The sequence below is a fragment of the Schistocerca americana genome, chromosome 5, assembly GCF_021461395.2.
Source record: "Schistocerca americana isolate TAMUIC-IGC-003095 chromosome 5, iqSchAmer2.1, whole genome shotgun sequence".
NCBI classification, from domain to species: Eukaryota; Metazoa; Arthropoda; class Insecta; order Orthoptera; family Acrididae; genus Schistocerca; species Schistocerca americana.
This window is the reverse complement of record NC_060123.1, coordinates 476,305,679-476,319,618: the sequence shown is the minus strand read 5'-3', so window position 1 is coordinate 476,319,618 and position 13,940 is coordinate 476,305,679.

Below are 13,940 nucleotides of genomic sequence, written 5' to 3'. Positions count from 1 at the left end.
GAATCTATTCTTCATTTTGCCTATGGCATGATAGAACTTTCTTATTTCACTCTGTTCCTTTAGTTCTTCTAGTTCTTGAAATTTCTTCTTATTCCACTCTCTTTTCTTTCTCTTGCACAGTCTGTTAGCTCTCCTCCTTAATTCTCTATATTGTTCCACATTATTTCTGTTTTCTCTCTGTAGCACTTTTGTTCTTGCCCTGTTCTTTTCCTCTATTGCTGACCTGCAATCTTCATCAAACCACTCCTGGGTTCTTCTGTTCCTTCTTATGCCTATTATTTCCTCTGCAGCATCCTTAATGGCTTTTTCAAACCTGTTCCACCTTTCATCTACTCCTACTGTGGTCTCTTCATTGCTCAACTTTCTGCTTAGTGTTACTTGGTATTTTTTTACTTCATCAGGAATGTTCAGTTTGTCTGTATTCCATTTCATCATCTTTCCCATTCTGTTGCCCTTTGTTAGTGACAGTTTCTCTCTCAAGACTGATTTTATCAAAAAGTGGTCTGAATCACAGTTTGGTCCTCTGCAGCTCCGTACATCCGTAACTGACGTGGAGTCGCGTACAATCACTAAAATATGGTCAATCTGATTGACTACTCCATTGGCTGCAGACTTCCAAGTACCCAGATGGATCCTTTTATGTGGAAAGCAGGTCATTTTAATAATCATATTATTCCTTGCTGCGAATTAGCATAGTAAGTCTCCATTCTCATTGTTTTCTTCGTGTAGTGAATATTTTCCAGAAACTCCATACAGATGTTCATTCCTCCCTATTTTTGCATTGAAATCTCCTATTACTAGCATCAGGTCATATTTAGGTACTGCACAGCATACTTTTTCCAAGTCTTCGTAGAACTGTTCTTTAATTATATCCTCGTTTTCCTCTGTTGGTGGATGTGCATTAACTATTGATATATTCCTAAATTTACCTTTTAGTCTGAGTCTGCACATCCTTTCATTTATAGGTTCAAATTCTAGAAGGCTTTTCCTAACTTCTATAGTTATTATAAACCCTGTTCCCAGTTGGCCTGTTATTTCTTCTGGTCCACTATATACCAATGAGTAATCAGGTTTATCTATCTGCCCATTCCCCTGCCATCTTATTTCCTGTAGCCCTACAATATCATATTTGAATTTTAAAATTTCATTGGCTATTTCTTTCATTTTTCCAGGCTGAAGCATTGTCCTCACATTCCACGATGCTACAGTTAGATCCTTTATCCGTTTCCTTTGCCGGGGTCGTGATACATGCTTTCCATCCAGTTTCCGAGGCTTCTGTTGAATTTCCATAATATTCTTTTTTTTACAGTATGGGGTTATTAGCCCCATGCCCAACCCCCAACCTGGAGGACCAGGATTTGTATGAGGTTTACTCCTCTAGGGAAGCTGGCTTCACTACGCCTCTAGAGCCCTCCCTGCCCTGTGTTGTGGGACACACTTTGTCTGGCTCCTCTGTCGAGACCAGTCCGGCTTGGGAGACCCTGCCAGTAGCTATGCTACCGCCGGCATAGCTCTCGACTTCACCGAAGCACGCAAACCCTCCCGCCCGGCACTGAAGGTGCCTACTATAAGGCGGTGTCCCCTGGGAGGGGACCGATTTGAACGCAGTTTTGTTCCCTTTAGATTGCAACGCCATCAATCATTCAATGAGGAAATTGTTACATACCAAATTTACGTATTTTTCTCATAGAATACGCAGCTGGAATAAAAATTTCAGATTTCAAAGTTCGCCACAGCCTGGGCCTAGGACAGGGAGTGTCAACATTGGTATCATCAGATAGCGTTTTGAAAAAGACTGAACATGTAATTTTCCGTTTTCTATTCCGATGCGTATTTTTTGAGATATTTCATTGCTTCAACATAAAAAACTTAGCCAGAATAAATATCAGACCAGATCAGCAAAAATAGAACTCGACCTGTTATATATTCCAGCCATTTGGTTTCCATTAGTAGACATACTTTCTTTTTAGTCTGGTGATTACACGTTAACTTAGTCCAACAACAATTTTCTGCCCTATTTCCAACCACGCTACATTAAGATGTTCCATTAGATGAAGTTTATCTTTGTTAAAGGTAAACACTGGAATCTCATTTAGTAAACGTAAATACTTCAACAATATTTCGTTAACACATCTCAGTTTTGGAATCTGAAAATTTCCTCTAGTAGTGCTGAGAATGGTTGAGGCGATGAAATCCCGTCATGAATCCCGATCACGGAAACTGTACCGATGACGTGTACACTCTTCAGTATGCTAAAAATGGTTGATGTAGTGTTACTTTTCACAAGTGCTGTTGGTATAGATTTCGTCTGATCTTAGATAAAGATTTACCAAAAATACTGGATTAGCACAGGAGAGGAATTTGTGGTGGGCCGCATCAAACCAGTCAGAAGACTGACGAAAGAAAAAGAAAAAAAATGGGTATAGGTTTTATTGATACTGGGAATGAGCGCTACAAGTTCTAAATTTTGATCTGATGGTGGCAATAGCTAGAGTGCCCTTATATATGAAGTATATTAAGCAGTCGAAAGGTTTCATTCACAAAATATCCACAACGAACGCAGAATCATTAAAAAGAACTTATTTTGATTATTAATAGGCATTTCGTTTGTTAGCTAAAAGCGTGACACTTCAGGTGCTGCATTTTCTTTTCTTTTAATTTTTATTTTATTTTATTTAGTAAAAGAAGTGGTAAACATTGCTGTTTCTTGGGTAATGTATTGCACTTTATCGTGGTGCCCAGTGATTTTAATAAATTATGATGTTGTAGCGTTACGAAATAGTTTCCTAGTACGGCAAACTGTCCTGAAAGACTCCGAATTTGTCGCCATGACATTTCGGAACTTAACAGATTTCCATATTTTAAAATATTTTTCTGGAAAAATTATTGAGTTTCTGTTCTGATACAATGTTTTTAATCTATGTTCATCTTTACGGAAACGAAAATATCACATCCAGTAATAATTTTCATGTCATAAGTACCAGTAGAACATATTGCTATGACGAATGCTTAAAATGAGCGTAATGGCTTGGAAATATGTACAGTCGAGAGGAAATGACGCAGTTACGCATGAAAGGAGGGGAACACTATTTTACAGTATTGTACGTTCACTAGATTAACTGCCACAGCACACACACACACACACACACACACACACACACACACACACACACACATACACACACACACACAAAACAGAATTTATCTACTACTTGTTCGTAAACATATGTTGAGGCAGTCTTATGAATTTCGATATTAGACTATACGTCGTTAGTTTTCAACTTAGGAAGTATCTGTTAGTAGAATATTAACTGTAATTAGACATTCGTGGTACTTCCAAATGAAAAGTTACTTTTCCTCCGTTCTCGTATTTAGATTCATCCATTGCTGCGACAGTTGGTCGTCATTGCTCTTACCATGAACAAGTGTTTAAAAGCAGGGCACACGCATGTGATGGTTCAAATGGCTCTGAGAACTATGGGACTTAACAACTATGGTCATCAGTCCCCTAGAACTTAGAACTACTTAAATCTAACTAAGCTAAGGACGTCACACAACACCCAGTCCAGTCATCACGAGGCAGAGAAAATCATTGACCCCGCCGGGACGCATGTGATACTAAAGTTTCGTTCTTAGCGCAAAACGTAAACAAAAGGTATTACACGGAAACCATGCAACGATACCAGTCTGAAGCCGGCTACATGCGCAATACGCTGCGCTTCGAGCCTCGATATTCCTACTCCGCGTGTGACTGTAGCGATCCTTTTGCTCGTAGGAAGCGGTGAAGTGAGAACCTGCACAGCCGCAGCAACTGCCAGATGATTTACGACGTCTGCGACGCAAAGTGGTTTCAGTCGGTTGCGGATCGGAGCCGGTCCTGAGCGCATCAGTATTTATAGAGGGCGGCTGCACAGCCATTGTGTGGCCCGCCCGCTTCTGGGAAGCCCGCCGTGCGCCGTGGCTGTGGCCGCGAAACGACGGACCGCGAACTGCAAGCGAAGGGGGCCGCCGCCGGTCCACAGGTGGCCGCCCGGCACGCGCGACCGCCCTGTTGCACGAGCGCGGCTAACCACCTCGTTTGTATGCTCTCGCCGTTGCAAACTAGCAGGTCGGATTGCAAATGCTATGTACCAGTTTCGTAGCGAGTTGAATAGAAGTACATTGAAGTGGTTTGAAAGCTACTTGAAAGACAGTTACGTGTTGTCTGTGGCAATGGAAAGTCGCAGTGGAAGCAAGTTCTCTCATGGGAGCCACGGGGTCAGTCCTGGGTCCACTACTGTTTTTCTTCTTGTTGTTTTTGTTTTCAGTCTTAATATTGGTTTGATGCAGCTCTCCATGCTGCAGTATCCTGTGCAAGGCTCTTCATCTCCGACTAACTGCTGCAATCCACATTCTTCTGAATTTGCTTACTGTATTCATCCACTGACCTCCCTCTACGACTTTTACCCCCTCACTTACCTCCAAATTTCTGAACCCTTGATATCTTAGTACGAGGGTCAAATGAAAACCTTAAATATTTTTTGAAATATTATTTACTGTGCAGAAGTGGTACAAAGCCATATCACTTTTCAACATAATCTCCCCCACGCTCGATGCAAGTCCTCCAGCGCTCACAAAGTACATAAATTCCTTTAGAAAAATATTCTTTTCGTAGTCCGCACAACCACTCATGCAGCGCGTGGCGCACCTCTTCATCAGAACGAAACTTCTTTCCTCCCATTGCGTCTTTGAGTGGTCCAAACATACGTAAATCACTTGGCGCAATGTCTCGTGAGTATAGTGGATGAGAAAGACACTCAAAATGCAGGTCTGTGATTGTTGTAACTGTTGTACGGACAGTGTGGAACCTTGCACTGTCATGTTACAAAAGGACACCTGCTGACAGAAATCCATGTCGCTTTGATTTGAGTGCAGGCCGCAGATGATTTTTTAGGAGATCTGTGTATGATGTAGTGGTGACAGTGGTCCATCTAGACATGTAATGCTCCAAAATGACGCCTTTTTCGTCCCCTTCCCTGCCGATGGTTCTGTTCGAAACTTCTTTGGTTTTGGTGATGAGGAATGGCGTTCTCTTCGTTTTCGGTTGGTGGAAGTGAACCCCGGTTTCGTCCCCAGTAACGATTCTTGCAATGAAGCCATCACCCTCTCGGTCAAAGCGCCGAAGAAGTTCTTCACAAGCATCAACACGTCATTCTCTCATTTCAAGAGTCAGCTGCCGTGGCACCCATCTCGCAGACACTTTGTGAAACTGGAGCACATCATGCACAATGTGGTGTGCTGACCCATGACTGATCTGTAAACATGCTGCAACGCCATTCAGTGTCACTCGGCGGTTTTCCTTCACTATGGCTTCAACTGCTGCAGTCTTCTGTGGAGTCTCAACTCGTTGTGCCTGATCTGGACGAGGAGCATCTTCCACTGAAGTCACACCATTTGTGAACTTCCTACTCCATTCGCAGACTTGCTGCTGTGACACCGTACTGAACTTTCATTCGTCGATGAATTTCAGCAGGTTTCACACCTTCACTAAGCAAAAACCGAATAACATAACGCTGCTCTTCCCTGGTGCAAGTCGCAAGTGGGGCGGCCACCTTTATACTCATACTGCGATGGTATGTGTGCCTCTGCACTATGCTGCCACCTACAGGCCATTCTACACGCTGTTTGTAGCACGCTTACCAACTTACAGGACAACGGCGCGAAATTTCGATTTGTTATTACAAATTTAAGGTTTTCATTTGACTCACCCTCGTATGTGTCTTATCAAACGATCTCTTCTTTTGGTCAAGTTATGCCACAAATTTCTTTCCTCCCCAGTTTTATTGAGTACCTCCTCGACAGTTACGTGATCTACCCATCTAATCTTCAGTATTCCTCTGTATCACGACATTTCGAGATCTTCTATTCTCTTCTTGTCTCCACTGTTTATTGTCTCTGTCTCACTTCCATACATGGCTACACTCTGTACACATACATCCAGAAAAGACTTCCTAACACTTAAAACTGTATTCGATCTTAACAAATTTCACTTTTTCGGAAATGCCTTCCTTGCCATTACCAGTCTACATTTTAGACCCTCTCTACTTCGGCTGTCATCAGTTATTTTGTTACTTAAATAGCAACCCTCATCTACTGCTACCACTGTCTCGTTTCATAATCTAATCCCATCAGCATCATGTGATTTCATTCCATTACATTATCCTTGTTTTGCTTTTGTTCAAATTCATCTCATATCCTCCTTTCACGATAGTGTCCATTCCGTTCAGTTGATCTTTCAAATCTCCTGCTGTTGTGGAGCGGTGGGTTAATAATGACAGATAAGAAATATTGTTCGCCGTCTTCTGTGAACTCCTGAAAACCATTTTTGTGGTCATCCAGAAACGATCGAAAACATACTGACCGGCCGGCCGCCACTGTATCGTGCTTCAGCGCTCAGGTGCCCCGATCGTCCGTTTTGGCTACTTCCTATGTTCAGCAGGACTGATACACCTTTGCGGGCTTTTCCACCCAGGGCCTGAGTTTCGCCTGCCGTTTCATTTCCACTGGCGTTCCAACCTCTACTTGTATAGTCAATCATTCATTACACCATTTTGATAATAAAGACACTCTGTCACCTTTCATGCAATAAGCGTTAACATCTATTTACAAATATTTCTTTAAATATTCATATATACGACGTACAACGTATTAAATGATACCTTATTCCATTTGCAAATCACAGCAAAGTATGTATATGAGTGCTTGTAAGGTGCGAACTTACAGCCATCTTACAATGTATACGCCAGTATAAAAGGAAGAGGGCAGAATTGTACTGCCTTGGAGAGCCCATTGACTAGTCACTGGAAATTACCTGATCAACATATCGATCAAGGACATTTCAGTCCTTCTAAAGCTACCAAGATCGACTATTGGTAATGGAATTGTGAAATGGAAGAGCGAATGAACAACCACAACTAAAACAAGACCAGGCAGTCCTCGCGTAGTGACAGACAGGAAAAGCCGAAAATTGCGCAGAGTGGTTGTAAAACACCGCATGAAATCAGCGGTAGGAATCACTGGTGAGTTGCAAAGTAATACCTCAGTCCAGTTAGCACAATTACTGTGCTTACTAAGTCAAAAATACTGGGGTATGATGGGTGAGCAGCTCCTCATAAGCCACATTTCTGCAGTGAGTGCTAAGCGTCGTTTGAGGAGAACACTGGCGCCACTGTACAGTGCATAACAGGAAACGAGTGATTTAGTGTGCTGAATCATCTTATACCCTGTGGAAATCCTGTGGAACGATTTGGGTTCGGCGAATTCATTGAAAACTGCTATCACGTATAGCTCTAACAGTGAATTACGTAGGGGGTAGTGTTACCGTATGGTGGTGCTTTTCGTGGTTAGGGTGCGGTCTCCTTATTGCGCTTAAGATAGTGCTAAATGAGGAAGGGCATGAACACACTTCATCGCACTGTGTGCTGCACACAGCAGGGGAATACCCCGGAGAGGATTGTTGCCTTTATTAACGTGACTGAGTACCGTGTCATAAAGAAGCATGTGTGTCACGGGTTTGTGGACAATAACAATCCTGAAATGCACTGGCCTACCCGGAGTCCCGATATGAACTCAATGGAACATCTTCAGGATGCGTTATAATTACGACGTCGCTCCAACGCCAGCATCTAACATCACTACAATCTCTGATTTTGGCCCTAGAGGACGAATGGACTGCCATTCCTCCACAGACTCCTTACTGAAAATATTCGCAACATAGTACAACGACGTGAAGGACAGGCACTCCCCATATTAATGCCCACTAATAGCTCTGAGAAAAGATGGTAAATTGGCCAATCACAAGGCTTCTTCTCATCTACCAAACAATCTATCTATTGAAACTTCCTCTGTGCCAGACCGAGACAAGAACTCGGGACCTTTGCCTTTCGCGGGCAAATGCTCTACCAACTGAGCTACCCAAGCACGACTCACGCCCCGTCCTCACAGCTTCACTTCTGCCAGTATCTCGTCTCCTACCTTCCAAACTTTACAGAAGCTCTCCTGCGAACCCTGCAGAACTAGCACTCCTGAAACAAAGGATATTGCGGAGGCATGGCTTAGCCACAGCCTGGGGGATGTTTCCAGAATGAGATTTTCCTCGTCTCCTACCTTCCATTCTGGCAGAAGTAAAGCTGTGAGGACGGGGCGTGAGTCGTTCTTGGGTAGCTCAGTTGGTAGAGCACTTGCCCGCGAAAGGCAAAGGTCCCGAGTTCGAGTCTCGGTCCGGCACACAGTTTTAATCTGCCAGGAAGTTTCATATCAGCGCACACTCCGCTGCAGAGTGAAAATCTCATTCTGGATTTTATCTATTGTTTCTTTCCTAATACTAGGCGCGCAGTCCGGAACCGCGCGACTGCTACGGTCGCAGGTTCGAATCCTGCCTCGGGCATGGATGTGTGTGATGTCCTTAGGTTAGTTAGGTTTAAGTAGTTCTAAGTTCTAGGGGACTGATGACCACAGATGTTAAGTCCCATAGTGCTCAGAGCCATTTGAACCATTTGAATCTTTCCTAATACTTCCTATTTAAATTGCTGAATTGAGGTATCTTCAATAAGGGAGAATAAATGAGAACGACAGTGCATCCTTCCTCCATACTCGTTTCTCTCTGTTAGTGATTGAATTTGGTTTTCTGTAATAGCCTCATTCACAACGACAGGCCATAGGGGTCAGTGACGTCACTAGTGTTCGATTCTGGCTGACCATGCTTGCTGCTGTTGGAAACACCAAACAGGCAGCCGTTTCCACTCACTTTCTAGAGTAGCGGGCCATTGTTTTCACTGTATAAATTACCGACTCAGTTCCAACCTTAGAAAAAACAATATCTGGTGCTGTGATACGTGACACACTCCAGATGGGTTGGAGCTCAGATTATTCGGTGCACTCACAAACTTAAGCTCACATTACCTCCTTCGCACCGTGTACCTCTGTGTACCATTAATCTTCGCCTAGTAAGCGTGTGCCACCAGCATCGGGCGACGTGAAAGCGTCTTATGGAGTCGACCCATTTAGAGAGCGGGCGGGCGCCCTGGGAAAGCGGCGTAATTCTCGCTGTGTCGATCCGAACGGCGCTAATTGCGGGAACGAGGCCTATCAGGCGGCGTCTGAGGCAGCAGTATTTATAGCGGGCCCTCGCTCGTCCAGCGGCCCGTCACCCAGCTCAGCGCAGCGATGGCCGGCGCCTCTGCAGTTGCTGGCGGACGCGGCGCCGGTGCAGCGCGGCTGGTGCAGCGGCAGCGGCGGCGGCGGCGGTGGTGACGTCACCGCTGGCGCCGGCCTAACCCTTCCGCGAGGTGCGCCCGCGTCCACTCCTTAATGGGCGGGGCTGTCTTTCCGCGTGCCGGCTCGCGGCCTCTTGCCGCTTTAGTGGATTCCTATCGCGCCTTGCGTGCAGTGCAGCGACGGTTAAGTGCAAGGAGATGGGTTACCTCACCAGCCTCCAGGGAGGGACCTCTGAAGCATCACTTGGGTAGAGCCTGCTACCCATCTCTTAATACACAATTAACTCAATAGCAGTGTTACGTTGGCTGAATATCGTGGCCCACCATTAACTAGGTTGGTGCATAAGTTCGTCGCGTTTTCTCCTTAAGTTTAATGAACACAACAGATACACATAACAGAGATTCAGTTATCAATAATACACTACTGGCCATTACAATTGCTACACCACTAAGATGACTTGCCACAGATGCGAAATTTAATCGACAGGAAGAAGATGCTGTGATATGCAAATGATTAGCTTTTCTGAGCATTCACACAACGGGGTGCACGAATGCCAAACGCCATTTTTTCGGATGAATCCAGGATCTGTTTACAGCATTATGATGGTCGCATCCGTGTTTGGCGACATCGCGATGAACACACATTGGAAGCGTGTATTCGTCATCGCCATACTGGCGTATCACCCGGCGTGATGGTATGGGGTGCCATTGATTACATGTCTCGGTCACCTCTTGTTCGCATTGACGGCACTTTGAACAGTGGACGTTACATTTCAGATTTGTTGCCATCCGTGGCTCTACCCTTCATTCGATCCCTGCGAAACCGTACATTTCAGCAGGATAATACACGACCGCATGTTGCAGGGCCTGTACGAGCCTTTCTGGATACAGAAAATGTTCGACTGCTCCGCTGGCCAGCACGTTCTCCAGATCTCTCACCAAATGAAAACGTCTGGTCAACGGTGGCCGAGCAACTGGCTCGTCACAATACGCCAGTCACTACTCTTGATGGACAGTGGTATCGTGTTGAAGCTGCATGTGCAGCTGTACCTGTACACGCCATCCAAGCTCGGTTTGACTCAATGCCCAGGCGTATCAAGACCGTTATTACGGCCAGAGGTGGTTGTTCTTGGTACTGATTTCTCAGGAACTATGCACTCAAATTGCATAAAATGTAATCATATGTCACTTCTAGTCTAATATATTTGTCCAATGAATACCCGTTTATCATCTGCATTTCTTCTTGGTGTAGAAATGTTAATGGCCAGTACTGTATGTTTCTTTCCTATTTGCAACAGTCAGCCAATGTTAGAGCAGTTTTTCCATTTCGCAAATGAAGAGGCGAAGAACTTTTCAAGCCATGTTGGGAGCAATTTACATCCAGGAACGTAGTTCCTTGAAGGGTGTTCGAAAGAGAGCGGGAAAGGTAAAAAACTGAGGGCACAAGACCAGGTGAATAAGGTGGGTGCCCTACCCAACTCCTGTATACTGTATTTTCTCAGTTTATCAGAATACGGGCGGGCGTTATCGTGGAGTAGCACCACTTCACGCAGCGTTTTTGGTCGTTGTTCTTGGATTCCGTCCGACACAAATGTGAGCAGTGATGGGTACAATTCGTAGTACGCCACACCGCCGCTGTTCCAATATTACCTTTCATGGACGCGCGCAGGTCTCTGTGTGATGTTTGCTGCTTTGAGCGAGCTCAGTCATACCTTTCTGTTCCTTACTTTAACATAAAAACAATATTTCGCGTCACCAGTAACGATGCAGAATAGAATGGTTCTCGGGGCAATTGATGACGAACAGTCGTAGATGCACTTGTGGCCTGCACCTGATTTCTCTGATTTTGGCTTAGGGCATGCAGTACCAATACAAGCAATTTTTTAACATTCCACGTTATATGCAAAAACCGCACGATGGTGCAATGATCACAATTCGTAACACTTGCCAGTTCTCGTGCATACCGACGTGGATCATTGTAAATTAAGGCCTTTAAACGATCTTCATCAAACCGCGAAAGTCTTCATGAAGGTGGAGACGCTCTAACGTCAAAACGATCCTCCTCAGAATGCCGTGCTTTGGCTCTGAGCACTATGGGACTTAACATCTGAGGTCATCAGTCCCCTAGAACGTAGAACTAATTAAACCTAACTAACCTAAGGACATCACACACGTCCATGCCTGAGGCGGGATTCGAACCTGCGACCGTAGCAGTCACGCGGTTCCGCACTGAAGCGCCTAGAACCGCTCGGCCACCGCGGCCGGCCCTTGCCGTGCTTTGTCCAATGGCATTAACTCATATACGGCGCATATGTTTCTGGCTGCCTTTGCTGCTGTCACCTCCCTACTGCACTCACGCAGAGAAATACGTCAGAAATGCTAAGATGTCTCCAGTTGGAACTCCATTTTATTGCGTCCACACCTCCACTCACTATCTCCAAATGACAATTTGTAAACTCAAATAGCAACAATGAACGAGAAAAATGTGACAATCGATAAATAAACCCATAGCAAAGCGAATATTAACATCCAAAACAGAAACGCTACTGACTTATCCACCAACTAATATATAGCAGCCAATGTCGTTAGATTTTGTGCGGAAGTATTCACGCTTCTGCCGATCTGATCAATATACACGAAAATTAATACACCTGTTGCACTTCTGGCCAGCTCCCTCTCGTTGGGTGTCGGCCATTGCGCAGTGACGCCATCCTAGAAACAGGGGTTGGGCAGAAATAAGGAAGTACCGTGAGAAATGCATGCTCCAACATATGCTATCCAAGCCTGCACGTTGCCCTGTTGTATTTTACCACAAACGGCATCTGTGTAATGTCCTCAATACATTGCAAATGTCAGTGGATATAACAGTGCTCTGTATTGTTGTCACTGTATTATGTCGGAGGTAACTGAATTCGAACGTGTGCAATTTGTTGGACGTCGTGCGGTAGATGTTTCCGTAGCCAAGGCAGCCGAAGTGTTCGGTGTTTAGAGAGGCACCGTATCTAAGATTTATACCGCATACAGGGAAAGTGGACAAACAGCTGCGAAAGGCTATGCAAAACTGAATGTTCAGTCACGAAACGTAACAGAACCAAAACAACATGAAAGGAGCTCCATCAGCTGGGAAGTGCAGGGTGAGCTGATGTTTCAAAACCACTCATCAGGGATGCAAATGCCCGTAACCGTGGAAGGTGGTGGGGAAGCCATAAAACCTGGACTGTGGAGCAACGGGAGAAAGTAATTTCGTCGAATGAGTCTTGTTGCATATTGTTTGTATCTTCTGACCAAGTTTCCGTCACCGCGCGGAGTGGTAGCGCGGTTTGAGACGCCTTGTCACGGATTGTGCGGCCCCTCCCGCCGAAGGTTCGAGTCCTCCCTTGGACATGGATGTGTGTGTCGTTCTTAGCATAAGTTTATTTGTGTGTAAGTCTAGGGACCGATGACCTTAGCAGTTTAGTCCCTTAGGTACACACACACACACACACACACACACACACACACACACACACACACACACTGAGGTTCCATCCAAAGAGGGAAAGATGGCGCAGTTCGATGATGATTCTGGCAGACATAACGTGATATTCCCTGGGTCCGATGGGTGCTGTATTAGGACGCATTACTGCCAAGGATTATGGGACCATTTTGGCTGATCAGGTTCATTCCGTGGTACGATGTATGTTCCCCTACGAAGATACCGTGTTCCATGACGACAAAACCGTTGTTGTCACACCTCGCATCGTCCAGGACTGGTTTTGTGAGCATGAGGATGAATTGTCGCATCTCGCCTGGCCATTACATTCACTAGATCTCAGTGTAATCCACTCTCCGTGGTTTGCTTTGGAAAGGAGGTTCCGTGACAGCTATCCACATTGCATCGTCATTACCTAAATTTGCCACTATTTTACACCCAGAATGGTATAAGATTCCCTTGAAAATAATACAGGACCTATGTTTATCCATTCCGACACGTCTGTAAGGTGTTCTGAATGCCAACGGTTTTCCTACACCGATTGTCTAATGTGTTGTGTGTTTGGTGTTTCCACATTTTTATCTACCCGCTGTACATGCATATACACTCAGGCAACGTAACTAACCACATAGTAGACGATACGCTATATTAGTCTGAACGGTTGAAAGCCATACCGACTGTGCAGTCAATCGTGGCTACTTCAGAAAGATGAATAGATTTCTCAGAGACCGCTAACAGTCAAAAAGTTTGACTACTCAATTTTTTTCAGTTAAGTAACATTTTTCGGGACATAAACACCATCTTGAGGTTATAATGGCAATGCAGAAATATTTATCAAAAGTACACATAGAATTGAAGTTCTTCCGTATCATTTGGCATGTGCTGCGGTCATCCGGTGAAGGAGAAGGATAATCGAATGTGAGGAACTGTTTACTTTGTATGTTTTGCTGTTCACATAAAGCGAAAACCAGTACCGCATGTTGATTAATATAACGAATTCACCGACATCTACGTGCTTCTGAAATATGTGGTGCGACGTGTTGATAAATCATAACGTCATAACTATCACAGGCTAGTGGAATCTCAGAAAACTAGTAGCGTAAGACCAAAACAATGTGCATCACAGCTACGTAAGAAGGCAAACTTCAGTTTTTATTTCACGCTGTCTGTTTTCCTTTACTCGCACTGTAGTCCGGCGAACCGATAGAGGTTAC